Source organism: Grammomys surdaster, unplaced genomic scaffold, assembly GCF_004785775.1.
Source record: "Grammomys surdaster isolate TR1022 unplaced genomic scaffold, NIH_TR_1.0 133, whole genome shotgun sequence".
Lineage (NCBI taxonomy): Eukaryota > Metazoa > Chordata > Mammalia > Rodentia > Muridae > Grammomys > Grammomys surdaster.
Genome location: NW_021604591.1, coordinates 6746805 through 6759960, shown reverse-complemented (window position 1 = coordinate 6759960; position 13156 = coordinate 6746805).

Genomic DNA, 13156 nt, shown 5'->3' with positions numbered 1-13156 from the left:
TAGGTTATCTATGTCCAGGGTAGTTTTCCTTTGTGATTTCTTTATTTTTTCTACTTCCATTGTTATGTCCTGGATGGTTTTGTTCAATTCCTTCACCTGCTTGGTTGTGTTCTCTTGTAATTCTTTAAGGGATTTTTCTGTTTCCTCTTTAAGGGCTTCTATCTGTTTACCTTTGTTGCCCTCAAATTCTTTGAGAGTGTTATTTATGTCCTTCTTAAAGTCCTCTATCATCATCATTAGAAGTGATTTTAGATCTGGCTCTTGCTTTCCTGCTGATATGGGGAGGTCAGGACTTCCTAACATGGGAGATCTAGGTGCTGATGATGCCAAGTACCTTAGATTACTAATGCTTAGGTTCTTGCACTTGCCTTTCGCCATCTGGATCTCCTTGGTGCTATCTGTGCTGTCTCTGACTGGAGCCTGTCTTTCCCGTTATCTTGGTTGTGTCAGACCTGTGTGGGGTGGGTTTTGCTGCTGGGGTTAGAGCTGAGACAAGATCTGCCCAGTGCTCAGGTGGAGACTGGAAGGAACCAGTGCTCTGGGTCAATAGTGAATTCCTGGGTCCCAGTGGGTCCCAGTTACTCCCTGTTTGGGGTGGGTGTTGTTGTCTCCTTACCTGAGATATTGCCTGGGTTAGAGCTCCTGGGAGGCCCACTTCCTCTGGGTTTTGTGAGGTTGGGTACAGAGCTGCTGCCTGGGATCTACTCTATGCCTCATTTGAAGTCTTATTATGCTTATGTAACTCTTTGTATTGTCCCAATAATTTCTAAATAGTATGATAGCTAGTAACACTGGAATGTAAGTTAATGACAGAAGCTGACAAATTCAGCGTGGTTTGGGTAGGATACCTACACACCAAGACACAACATTGTATATGGCACCATAGACATAAGGGTTAGAACAGAACAGTATCTAATAGCTAAGAATTAGGCTCCATTCATCATCAGTCAATGCTTCTAGGAATATGGAAATAGGCAACTTTGACAATCACATACATGTTTTTAGCCATGTGGATAAAGAAATTTAGAGATTTTAGAATTAAACATAGAGGTAAAATTTGCAGGTTTTGTGAAAGACTCATGAAGTAGGTGTCCTTGATTAAAATTGTATAGCTTCACCCCACTCTTTAAACTTAAACTTGTTAGTTTCTCTATGTTTGTGTTCATGTACAGGCTGTACATGAAGTGTGTACTAACATTTCATCATGGAGGCCTGAGACCAACTTTAGATTATTCTCTAGATGTCTACCTTGTTTTTGGAGATAGGGTTGCTATGGTAACTTGAATGAGAAGGTACCATAGGTCCTTATTTATGAATATGTGGTCTCCAGTTGTTAGAACTGTTTGGCAAAGATTAAGAACTATAATCTTGTTGGAGGAGGTGTGGTGCAAGGAGTGGACTTTGTGGTTTCAAAAGACTAGTGCCATTGCCAGTGGATCAAGTTGTAAGATATCAGTTGTTCCTGTTGCCATGTCTTTTCCCTGCCATTAGGGACTCTAAAACTCTAAAAATATAAGCCTAATTAAATGCTTTCTTTAATAAATTGTGTTTTTCATCTTGTTTAATTTAGCAAAGAGATGTAAGTGAGACAGATTTCTAGCTGTGAAGTCTTGACAAAACTAGCTTTGAAGAGTTACGGAAGACTTTCAGACTTTGATCTGGGAATTTGGTTGAATACTGTATACAGCCTTAGAGGACCTTACAAGACGGTACTGCTGAGATATATGTAGAAATAAGAAGCATAACTCAAGAGATTTCAGAGGCCAATGATATTAGCAAGTGGGCCAGAGATATTTTGCAAAGACTGTGTGTACTTTTTATACTGTTTTACAGAAGTTCTTGAGGCTAATCAAAATATAATGAACACATTTTTTATGAGGGGGACATTTCAAGAAAGCCTGGTATTGCCACTGTTGCATGGCTATTAGTAATCACCAGTATCTGAGGTTACAGTGAAAAAGAGAAGGAGTAGCAAAATGAAATGCCAAACATACTGTTTAAAGGAAATAAAAAGAATACTAGGAAATCTAATTTATGAGCTTGGACTTGTACTGAAAGAGATAAGGAGATCAAAGAAAGTCCTGATCCATGTGGAAAAAAAGGGGGGGAGGCAGTAATAGGGAAATAGTGTCCTCATGGCAAGGAATCATACAGCTAGACTTCCAAATTGTTAAAGAACGGACCTTAGAAATTTTCTGTTCCAAAAAAATAACATCAAAGAACAGCTCATACAAATGTAATTCAAGGAGGCCTGCCTTTATCTCCATCTTGGTAGGCAGACTTGACAATAGTGTCCAGGTGGTTCTGTCTTTGCAGGCATGAATGGTATATTAGTAAAGAGCTTGTGAAAATATTTCTGTGCTGTTATGAACACTGCTGTGCCTAGGCACATGGATGGGGAGAACCTGCATGGAGGTTGAAAGAGGCAATTGTATGAAGCAGTGAATGTGAAGCCTGTATTGTCCTGGCAACCTCAAGTTTAGACATGCTAAAGGCCGGAGATACAAGCCAGAGAGACCTTCATACCAGAAAAAGCAAAAGACAGAGAGGGAGACGCATATGACAGGCACAAAAACTGGAAAGCAGAGTTATGCATGCTCTGTAGTATATGAAGTGGAATTACAGAAATTAGAATTTGACTTGCTAGATATCAGTCTTGTTTTGTCTAGCATTTCCTCTCTGTGTCTCCAGGCCTCCCTTTTGGAATGGTTTGGTATATTTTGTACCATTATATATCCTAACTATTTAATTTACTTTTTGACTTTACTAGGAATTATGATTAAGAAATTGTCATGAGTCTCGATAGACACCCTAGATGTTGAAACAGGGTTGAGACTGACAGAGCATTGAACTTTTGAAACTGGACAAAATACACTTTGCATTATGGTATGCCCACACATAGAGTATACAGGGAGATGAATGTGGTTGTTTAAATTATAATGGCTCATGGTTTTGAACACATTTCCCAATTGGTGGAACTGTTGTAAATAATTAAGAGTTGTGGCTTTGTTGAATGAGAAGTATCACTGGGGACAGGATTTGGGGTTTTTAAAGACTTACCCCATTCCTTTTTTTTTTAATTTATTTATTTTTTCTCAAATTGTAAAATTGTAATTCATTCACACAGTGGTTATAAACACAGAAAGGCAGGATGTGGGGAAGGGGATGACACTGGAGTGTGGGTGTTCAGGGGGAATGCAGATATATTTCAGAACTGGGTATCGGCTGGGTGAAGGTTCAGGGGACAGGTCACTGTGACTCTGCCTATGACTCACTTGTCCTTATCTAAGTTGGTATTGTCTGCCAAGGCTACCCATTTACAAGGTCTATGACTACTCGAGATGGTAAATTTCCACAAAAGCTTCCTGTTTACAATAGCTTATAGCCATCTGTTTCAATGTTTTTCCACAGAGACCCAAGACTTGGTGTTAGTGTACATGTATGACAGGCTTATTGCTGATTTTAGGCCTATGGCTGATTTTAGGCCTTCAGTGTGTAAGCAGGGCTGCCCCTGACATCTCCTTCCTTCTCTAAGTATAGAAGGGCCTTGGCGATTCTAATCTTGCGAAGGCAGGGATAGAGGCCTGACCTCCAGTACTTGAAGGGGAGCTTGTAATGGCTCCAGTCCCCCTGTCGTTGTCCAGTGAGGCATGAGGGCCATACCCATCCTGATGTCTTTTTCCTGGAGAGAGGATACTTTTGACATCAACCTCTATGCAGTCAGGCTACCCCATTCCTAATGTGATCTCTTTCTCTCTCTTTCTACTCCTTGTGGATCAAACCACAAGCTTTTGTCTGTTCCAGCTGCTGTGTCTTTGATCTAACATAATAGATTCTAATTCTCTAGAACCAGGAGCCCAGCTAAATGCTTTCTTTTATAAGTTGCTTTTGCTCAGGATGTTTTGTCACAGCAATAGAAAATTAACTAAGAGTCTCTTAGAGTTTCTATTGCTGTGATAAACACCATGACCACAAGCAATTTGTGAAAGAAAGGATTTATTTCACCTTACATTTTACAGTCCATCATCTAGAGAAGTCAAAGAAAGAACTCAGGACAGGGATCTGGAATCAGGAATGGAAGCTGAAGCCATGGAGTAATGCTGTTCAGGGGCTTATTCCTCATGATCTGTTCAGTCAGTCTGTGTTCTTATACATACAAAGATCATATTCCAAGAGATGAGAGCAACCTTAATGGGATGGGCCATTCCACATCAATCTTTAATGAGGAAAACACCATCTCCTACTAATATAGTCTCATTGTCTTGGAGCACACCAACTAGGTGGCTGGTGAATAAGACCTACCAATCTGCCTGTCTCCTTACCCCAGTACTGGGATTACAACATGACCCATAATGCCATACATAGGAATGTTGGGGCGTGAAATCAGGTCTTCATTATTCCCTGGCAAATACTGACTGATTTAGCCATCTCCTAAGTCCCAAACTAGTTTCTTTATTTGTGAATATGTTAACCACTAAAGATGGATAAAGGTGACCACAGAAACAGAAGGGTTTTGTTTTGTTTGTTTGTTTACTTAGAGATGTAGCACATGCATAAGACATTCCCAGGAAAGTAGAATGTACAGTTAATGAAGTAAATATCATAAATATCATTTTGATTATTTAAACACTTGAAATTTCCCAGAAGAGTAGCCATAAATGTTGTAAGCAGGACTGTGAGGTAAAATATGATGACGTGATCCAAAAGGAGCAGGAACAAGAATGACATGTTGGAAGATTCTCACTAAAATCTTGAAGTTTATATGACTGGTAATGAGTTACTTTGTGAGAAGTCCAGAGTAGGATGCTGTTCAGAGGAGTTTGAGTACATAGATGGACATGCAACCAACATGGAAGAGTAACTTTAGACAAACTGACGCCACGGAAGTCCTGAAGCCAGTTTCTTTTTAATGCTTATTTATAAAATTTAATTAGAGAGTATACAAGGGAAGTGCGTGCAGCTTCAGGATTCTACTAGCTACTAGGAGTAGCTAGTGAGTGAAGGTAAGATCACAGGTGTATAATTTATGTTTCATCATCTGTTGAGAGAAAACTATTCCCTGGATAAAATTTAAGTTTTATGTGCAGATTTTCTTTACATGTTGATTTGAGTGATCTATCAGTTTGGCTTGCTTGAATTGCATTTTGAATTTCAAATATGAAGAGACAATATTTCAAATCACATCTCCTGGGAGAGAAGCAGACAGCTAACATCTGATTTATTGATTAGCTATAACTTGGTGTCATAATCAACAGTCCCTTGGTGGGTTTCTGGTGTTTTCAAAGAAGGAAATGGAAGCAAAATGCTCAAAGCACAAAATAAAAAACATTAATGGCAGAACCGACTTGAAAAAGATAGGTGAGAACAGTTAGAAGAATGAAGACTGAGATAAGGATAATGAAATTTAAATAAAAGAAAGAATCTGAGGTTATAGAAAAGAACATCTTTCTGTTTTCATAAGGAAAACAGAAAAGTTAAAGCAACACAAACTTGTCTCTGACTCTTCTATCATCTTTTTTCTTTCTTTCTCTCTTTCTTTCTTTCTATCTACATACATATCTATCCTTCTATTTCTCCATCTCTCAGCCTTTCTGTATTTTTAAGAACTTCCTTATGATACACAATACTCAAAATACTGTCTTGTCATACAATACTCAAAATAAATTTATTTTTACTGTATGGTAGGATATTCAAATTTATTGCTATGAATGATATGCTAGTAACTATTTTAGAATGGTCAGAGAAATTAGTTTCCCCACTATATGCAACTTTCAAGTTTTCTTTCCATCTATGGACTCCTCACTAAAGCCTAGTAGACATTGTCATAGTATCTTTATCCAACAGGACAAATGAATGGTTTGCTTATCTCAGATAGTTCCTAGAAGTGCTGGGTCTACTGGGGTCACTTCTTGCCCCAATGCTTTCTCAGTTATTCTATTTGTTGCTAGTGGGGGGTGGTTTTAGATCATTGGATGCAGGGATAATAGGAGAAAATAATTTCATTTTCATAGGAGAAATTACCACATTTTAACAAGCATTAGGATGTTCTGTGCCTCTTATTAATCCTACTCAGATTAAAGAAGGAACTGTTTCAATGTGTTTCTAGAAACAAAATTAACTTCTTCCTAGAAAAATAGTAGCATACGCACAACTTCAGACCAATGCATATAAAATAAATTCTAAAATACAGTAGGAAATTATTATCTAAGAGTGGTGATAACAGTCTGTTTTTTAGTAAAATGTTTGAATATAAACATGTGCTGAAATGAGAACCAACAAGAACAACAAATTAAGGAGCTGGGGCTGGGGCTGGGGCTGGGGCTGGGGCTGGGGCTGGGGCTGGGACTGGGATTGGGACTGGAACTGGGACTGGGACTGGGACTGGGACTGGGACTGGGGAGAAGGTATAGCATGTAAGAGTCCTGGATGCCCTTGTAGAAGACACAAACTTTACTTATAGCACAGTACCGAGCTGCTCACAATCATCAGAAATTCCAACTCTGGATCTGATGCCCTTTACTGGGCACCCTGGGCACATCTATTTATTTACATATACATAAGCTACTCACAAACATATACTTTTAAATAAAAGCAAAGTTAAATATTTTTAAAACCCCACAAAATTAGTCAAAAAAAAGATACTAAGTGAACTGATCAATAACATATTCTATATTGCCTTACTAGTTTAATTTTTCAACGTTCAAATAGTACCAAAAGATAACATAAGCATACTGATGGTACCTCTTCTTAAGACATGTATTTTAAAGAAAGATTGAATGGTACCTGATATGATTTATCAGTTTGAGAAGATCAGAAATATTTTATGCTCACAGTAGTTGGGGGTAAAGTGAAAAAAAATCAATTCTAAATTCATAGTCTAAGCCTGAATTTTATGGCACAATAAATTTTTCAAAGTAAAAAGTAACTTGAAAATAGAACATATGTGGAATTTGTGGGTGAATCCTTTGGGGCAAGGGGTAGGGGTGGTAGGCTGAGACACAGCCATTTGAATTGGAAAAAATCCAGTGGAAAGTGTTTTAATTGAGACTTAAGTTTGTGATGGTGAATTCCATGAACAGGAACTAGTGAAGCAAAAATTTTCTAGACTGCCATAGGGAACATGTTATGAAAATGTTTACTCATCTTTGGAAAAGATTAATACAGTGAATCCCTCGATATATTTAATCATTTGAAAAAAATATGATTTCTACACTATCTAAAAGCTCAGATTTGAAGGAGAATATGGACGCTACAAAGAAAACAGAGAAATGTTCAATAAAATAGGAAAATACCCCCTAAAATTAACTTAAAAAATTATATGGGCTGTATAAAACTGTTCGGGTAGAATATAAACAAATTTTTTTCTATATAATTTGTGTATACTGTGGGGAATGGATAAGAAGTTTATAGATGTCTCATTCTAAACAAGTGGATATTTGCTTTTTGTTAATAAATTAATGATGATTATATAATACGGCTATATCTCCATATTTATAGGCATTCTCTCGTGTTTCTCCCTTGGAAGTTAGCTTGAGTTTTCTTACTTTGAGAATCTTGAAGTCCAGGAATATTTGTAGACTAATGTCTCAAGTAGTCACTTTATTCTAAAGTTTGAAACACATTGTTAGCACCAGGAATATTTGTATTCAAATACATGAGCAAGTGTGTTAGGCACTTTTTCTATTGCTGGTACAAAGTACCTGACAGGAGCATCTTACAGAAGTAACAGGGTATTTTTGGTTCTTATACGCTGGTATGTTCCATCATGGTTCATGTATTCAGTGCTCTGTGTATAAAACAATTTTCTATAACTTGATGTTTTTTTTAAATGTCTCTATTAGATGACCCCTAAATTTTCCACATTAAAGGACAAATATAATATAATACTTCTTTCTGCTTTCAATAGATCAAATTGAGTTACGTGAACATGTGTAAACACACACACATACACACACACACACACAGAGAGAGAGAGAGAGAGAGAGAGAGAGAGAGAAGACATATGACACAGGTCTGTATTCATACACACACACACACATACACACAAACACACATATACTCACACAGAAACAGAGAGACAGTTACACACATATGTACATATACATACTAAAACCCAGTATAAACACCAACACAGTAACAAAATCATGAGTCAATAAAGGGATCTTTACTCAGTTTCATAACCCAGAACAGAACAAATTGATCTCTACCAATAAAGTTTACTGGCATGCCAAAATAACTCCATATACAAGAGTTTTTTGTGTAATGCAACTGTGTACAAACATGCATTGCTAAGATATGTTACATAATTAACTTCTTTCCTCAGAATAAATGATAAAAGACTCAAACAAATAAATTCCTCTATTTTCTGTGATTTCAGTTCTTATGTAATTTACTTATAATATTTATTTGAGAAAAGTCTTAACGTGTAAGATAATTGGAATAGATGAATATTTTTCACCATTATGGACAAAAATGAAATGGGTATTTTATATATTCCCTTCTTGATATCATGATATCTCTATTTCACTAATAGACTCTTTAGTTTAGGACTTAGAGCAATTTTCAACTTTCAATTCAATGTGATGCTTAATACTGATAATCAACTTGATAGGATTTAAAAGCACCATGGAGGCAAAACTCTGAGAATATCTGAGGAGAGTATTATGCACTGGATTAACTGAGATGGGAAAACCTATCCTATATGTGGATGAGACCATGCTGTGAACCAAGTTCAAGGACCCAGACTGAATAAAAAAGAATAAAGATCGCTGAGCAACAGTATCTTCGTTACTTTTTTATTGTTGCAAAAAGACAACTCAGCCAAGGAAATTTACAAAATTAAGTGTTTATTTAGGATTAAAAGCTTCAGAGAATTATAGGGGAGAATAGACATAGGGTCTCCAGTAAGCAGGCATAGCAGAAGAATAACTGAGAGCTTACATAAAACCATCAGCCAGAGACAGAGAGTGGGCAATGGTATGTGACTTTTGAAACCTCTAAGCCCTTCCTTGGCAAAATAGTTCTCCAACAAAACACCTTTGAACCCTTCCTAAATAGATATAACAGCTGGGACCAAGTATTGAAACATATGATCCTGCACGGGCAATGCTTATTCCAACCAGCATAACTAGTATTTATATCTGTACTTCCTGAGTGTGGATGCAAAATGACTAGCTTCCTGAAGCTCCTGCACCTATGATGGACTGAATCTTCAAGCTGAGATGCCAAGCAAACCAATCCTTTCCTCATTTGCTCTCGTCAGGTATTTTGTGAAAATATGACAAAAGTAATAATTGCAAGATTTCACTTAGAACTCTAATATACACCCTAACTCTAAAAAGACTTCCTCATTATCAGCCTCAGTTTGCAGAGTGATAACATATTTTTCAAGGGATACACATAACATAGTCCACTATAGTCATGCATAGTCCGTAGTCTACATTAAGGTTACTTCTTCATGTCATAGATACAACAGGTTGTTAAGCTGCATAATGTTCTATATTGCTTCTAAAAATAAAAGCCCATTTTTCTAGGGAACATTCCTATGTGAGATATATCACTGATACTTAATTTACAATTTCAGTAAGTACAGCAAGAAATCAATATATCACCTAATCTTATCTGTATGTGGTTCAGCCATAAAACATTATGTAAAATGTGGCAGAGGATGAGGCACTTGTTTCACACGTGAAAAGTGACAATAAAATCTTAATTTGTATTTAGTAAAATTAATGAACTTTGAAGTACTCTAGAGGGATTACTGATGGGTTAGAAATATTTGTCTATCAATGAGAAAATCAAAACTCCCGACAAACATTACATTTTCTCGATTTTAAAATTACATTTAGTAAATCTTCTTACCAGCATTAATTCTGATCTCACTATAACCTCTTTATGATTGTTAGTGAGTTGTATGAATTACTTCATTTTGTAGAGGCATGAATTAAATATTAAACTTTTGAAATATTTTGCAGTTCAAATTTAGAGCAAAGTAAAATTTTATTAACCACATTACATTTGACAATGTTTTTTTGAAAAGAGGTAGTAAGACAAAATTTGAATGCTCACCCGAGAATGTTTTCCAGTTTTAATGTTGGGTATTTATTTATTTATTTATTTATTTTGCTAGTTTGTAGAAAGCATGTGTTTCAAACTTACTTGTTTCTCTTTTGCTAATATGACTTTGGATCCTCATTTCTACAATAACAAAATAAGATGTGTTCTCTAAATAAAGTATGAAGATTAAGTTTGATAAACCATTAAAAGTGATAGAGATTCTATCCATTAGAAATGTCTATTTTCACTATGACTCTGCCTATGATTCACTTGTCCTTATCTAAGTTGGTAATATCTGCCAAGGCTACCTAATTACAAGGTATATGACTACTCAGGCTGTTCCCCTGAACCCTCACCCAGCCGATACCCTGTTCTGAAAAATATCTGTATTCCCCCTGAACACCCACGCTCCAATGTCATCCCCTTCCCCATGTCCTGCCTTTTTGTGTTTATAACCCCTGTGTGAATGAGTATAAATTGCAATTTGAAAAAAATAAATTATATATATATATATAAAAGAAATGTCTCTATTTTGGTTGCATGTAAAAACTAAATGTTAAGACCCTATTACTTAGAATAACTCAAACTTCCTCCTTGCTGCCTAGACTTCACAGTTCTAGAAGGTGCTATACAAATCAATAAGGAAGAAAAGGCATCAGTGGAATTACTCATGCAGGACACCCTACATGCTACAATAATGGCCTACTAGGCAAAATGTGGCTACTGTTGTGACAGAAGTATATTTGTCTTGGGGGTGAGCAGTCACTTTCTGATTGGATTTGAGATTACCTGTGTTGGAAAAAACACATGCTTGATATTCTAAGCTTGGAAAAATCCATAGCTAGAGAAATCACGGTCCCTATAAGGGAACTTCCTAAATTTAAGTGTTGTCAAATTGACACCTATATTTAGATTTATACTTGTTGATTAGTATATTAGTCCTGTTCCCAATATTGGCTAGAGAGGCTTCGTTTAGCAGAGTCTCAGAAATGGTCGAGATACTGAAAATAAAATGACTGTTGAATACTTGGACCTAAATGAGACATTAGCATAAACTTCTCTCAAAAATCAGAGCAAAGCAAAGTAAGTAGAAACATGTAAGAGCCAGAGGATGGGAAGAGTGTGCATTGTTGTCTCCTGGACATGGTATGAGCCCCACACTCATGAATTCTCTGCACTTCTGGTTCCTCACAAAATATCAAGGCTTTCTATATTCCTCCAAAGATGGAATCATGAGACTTCATCCCTAACAGAGGAGTTGCTGGTAGTAAACCGTTGTAAAGGAAGAAGAGTCATTTCCCTTTAGGTTGTTGAGCAGAGGTAAGTTGCCTGTGCTCTAGTGGCTCACCTTACACCCATGTACATACATGAAGCATCAACTGGACTGGATCATGTCTTTGAAGGTGGGAGAGAAGCACTGGTGTTACAGAGTGGTACATGGGTTAGGAGGTGATAGTTTTTATTTTCCTCTTGTATCTTTTAATTAATAAAGGTCAGTCCATCCCTGACTTTGAAAGAGTACTGGATTTCCATTAAAGGAATGAAGACCTATAACAACTCATCTCTATTGAGTGTCTGAGGGAACCATTGTCAAGACCACAATATACTGAAGATCTGGTAACACAAATCCACAGAAAAGGGTACACGTGTTTACCGCACCTACCCTTATTTAGAGTTAACAATTTCCTTCAGTCTTGTTTATTTCTCTTCCATGTCTCTGTCTGAGTAGGGACACCATCAGGTTCTCATCTCCTTTTAATAGCTTTAATGTTTGTTGTTGTTCTTGTGGTTCTTGTTTTGTTTTTATTGTGATAAAATACATACAGTATGAAGTCACTACAGATTTTAAGTATTCAATTAAGTAATATTAAATATGTTATTTGTACTTTATAACTATCACCAATTTCTGTCTCCAGAATTTTTCACGTTTCAAAATTTGAATTTCTTACCCACTTTAATTATTTATTCCTAGTCCTAATTATCAATTCCTAGTCCTCTAGACTTAAGATGCCACAGTCTGTTTTCTCTCATTCTGATTTTGGGTACTCTTAAGTTTTTCATATAAACAGAATTATATACTGTGTGTTTCCTATGATTAAATTAACTCAGTTAGTATTATAGCCTCAACCATCATCGATGTTTTAATAAATGAGAAAACTTCACTTTTTAATTGAAGACTATTTTATTACATGCATATATACCTTTTCTTCTCCATTTATTCATATGTGGATGTGCAAGTTACTAACCCAGTTTAGCTGTTATGAGTAATGCTCTTCCAAAACAAGGAATACAAATATTTGCACACACACACACATACACACACACACACACACACACATATATATATATGTGTGTGTGTGTGTGTGTGTATGTGTGTGTGTGTGTCTGTGTATAAAGATATATATGTATATATAAACTTTCACTTGTCAAAAATGCAAAAACCAGAGATAAGGAAATAAAAGCATTTTCAATGAAAATGATAAATATTCAGATATGATCTCATAGTGAGTTTCTGGTATATAAATGTTGGAGTTGGATTAAGTAGACTAAGTAGACATTTGCATCTTATCTTAATGGTTTAGAGAGTCTATTTATTTATTCTATGGGTCACAAGCAGGACTTAGGAGCAACATGGAGAAAACTGTCATTGTTGTTCAGTCCTTCCTATTCTTAACCAACTGCTCTGCAATCTGTGATATGATATCTCAAGGTGTCTGCTATATTCCTTGAGCTTAAGTTCTTACTTTATATACTGGATGAATATTGTACATTATGTATTTGTATGTTATTAGTACCATTTGTCATAGAGCAACATACTGTTCAAAAAGAAATAGCACACACTGTGTATTTTTGGGTATAAATTATCTTGATGAGCATCTATGTCTGTGTAAAGTGAGAATTCCCACAGACAGCCCTTCTGTCTAGCTAAATATATCTACATACATTGCTCTCATATGCAGATTATACCCAGACGTCTTCCAAAGAAAAGCCTTACACAGATCCATCCAGTAATTACAGCCCAATGGCCTGAATTTCTTAGTTACATATTTTTATTTCTCAGTTTCACATATACATTCTAGTAAAGATGTCCATGAATTAA